Source organism: Microtus ochrogaster, chromosome 10 (assembly GCF_000317375.1).
Source record: "Microtus ochrogaster isolate Prairie Vole_2 chromosome 10, MicOch1.0, whole genome shotgun sequence".
NCBI classification, from domain to species: Eukaryota; Metazoa; Chordata; class Mammalia; order Rodentia; family Cricetidae; genus Microtus; species Microtus ochrogaster.
The window spans coordinates 51,520,130-51,522,729 of NC_022016.1; positions in this window are offsets into that span (position 1 = coordinate 51,520,130).

Consider the following 2,600-nt stretch of genomic DNA (forward strand, 5'->3'; position numbering starts at 1 on the left):
AAATTTTAAATATTGTACCAGGAGCTTCCTTTTATCTGGCAATGGTACTGCTCCCCCTAGAGTAGTTTTAGCTTACAGATAGTTGAGGGGCAGGGGCATGCCCTAGTTGGTAAAAATCCATGCCACACAAGCATAGAGACCCAAACGTGTCCTGATTCTGTGGTGGCAGAGACAGGAAGATCCCGAGAGCTCATTAGTCAGATGGTCAAGTTGAAATGGTAAGCTTCAGGTTAAATACAAAGACTGCCTCACAACAGAGCAATGGACCAACCTCTGGTCTACACGCATGCATGTGTGTGTACCACACACACGAGCAAACTGAACATTGAGCTCCATGCATCCCTCCCTGGCTGGTTCCCTACTACTGATCCTTGCTCTAGTCTATGCCAGTCTAGTCTAGTCCGTTGTTCTGACGAAATACCTGAGAAAAACAGAGCAGGGAATCTTTAGTTGATGGTTTCCATAGGCTTTGGGTGATGGACAGACAGATGATCCCATTGCCTTTCAGACTGGCAGAGCAAAAACATGGTGAGATAAGGGGCAGAGAGAAGGTGCCCACCCCGTAGTAACCAATATCAGCGCCACCTTGCTGGGGATTTCTTTTCCACACCATAGCACTGGCTAACGTTTGTTTCTATGGACAAACGGGGACTAACCGCATTTCAATTATTGCACTGTACAGAAGCATACTTCAGATACACACACACCGTACTCTGTCACACAGGGCAGTTTCACTACTCCCCAAGTACACTGTTCACCCTGCAGCAAAAAAGATTTTTTTGTTTGTTTTTGAGACAAAGTTTCTCTGTGTTGACTTGACTTCCTGGAACTCCTGTAGCCCAGGCCGGCCTTAAACTCAGAGTTCTACCTGCCTGTGCTGGGATTAAAGGTATGTGCCACCACTGCCTGGCTGGTGTATATATATATATATATTCTTTAGGAATGGGACTGCAGAGTTGACTTAGTTCTGTTCATGACTGTCCAAACTGGAATGGACCAACACGTGCTTCAAAAGGTCAGAAGATAAACTAGCTCCTGGGAGGAAGGGGGGGAGCGCCGTTTTTTAATACGCTTACAATTAAATATTTTAAAAAATGCCAGGCAGGGTGGCCTGAGCTCAGAGTTCATGGCCAACATGAACAGTACTTATCTTCCTTCAGAAAAATAAAATTGCGCTGGAGAGATGGCTCATCAGTTAAGAGTCCTGGCTGCTCTTCCAGAAGATGGGCCGGGTTCAACTCCCAGCACCTACAGGACAGCTCACAACAGTCTGTAACTCCAGTCCCAGGGGATCTTATGTTCTCTTCTGGCCTTAGGAGTTTCCAGGCTCATGTGGTGGTACATAGACCCAAGCAGACAAAACACCAATACATATTGTCTTAGACGTTTTTATTGCTGTGAAGAGACACCATGTCCATGGCAACTCTTACAAAGAAAACATTTAATTGAGGTGAGAGCTTACAGTTTCAGAGGTTCGGACCATTACCATCATGATGGGGAGCATGGTATTGTGCAGGCAGACATGGTGCTGGAGCTGAAAGGCCTACATCTTGACAGCCAGGCAACAGGAAGTCAACTGACTCACTGGGTGGTATCCTGACCATAGGAAACCTCAAAGCCCGCCTCCAACAGGGCCATACCCACTTTAAAAAGCCACACCTCCTAATAGTGCCACTACCTATGAGCTTATGGGGGCCAAATACATTCAAACTACCACCCATATAAAATAGTTTAATGTGCATAGAATAAATGTATAGTGAGATCAGTCAGTCAAGGCAGAATGTTTTATGATTCAACTATGTGACTCTGGAAAAGGCAACAGTATAAAGGCAGGAAAAGCTCAGCCGTGTTCCATTTTTAAAGTGTTCTGCTCCCGTGACTCATCCAAAGCTCCCGCTGGCCTCGCTGATAGCGAGCCTGGAGCTCAGCTAGACCCACGTGGTGAACATGCACGGCAAAGCAGACGTGACACATGGAGGTGTCTGTGTTTATGGTGGGCAGGTGCAGCCCCAGAGGCCTGCAAGGGCCTCCCTCCTTGTAGACCCTGCCTAAGAGACAAGTTAGCTAGTTCATGAGTCTCAGGCCTGGCCATAATCTGGACCGCCTAGGATCTTTTAAACATTGTCCCTCTTCCCTACCCATAGTGATTTGTCTGAAGTAGAGCCCAGGCAGCCATGCATTACTTGGAACTGTTCCAGGTTCACTCTGATGAAGCCAGAGGTGAGAACCACGAATCTATAATGTTCAGATTATATATAAGTGTGGACAACGAATCCAAAGAGAAAGGGAAAGGGTGGTTTGCCCCAGGCCCCACAGTGAATGAAGCAGTCTGGAACTAAATCCTGATCTCTGGTTGTTGGGACTGGAGAGATGGCTCAGTGGTTGGGGAACTCAGAACTGACTCCCAGCATCCACATGGTGCTCAGAACCATCTATAACTCAAGTTCCAGGGGATCCAATATCCTCTTCCTGCCTCTAAGGGCACCAGGCATGCACATGGTGCCCAGATAGACATATAGGCAAAACACTCATAAAAATATATCTTTAAAAATAAATAAAAAATTTAAGTCATTTTATTAGCTTTGCCAAGGCCCTGGTTT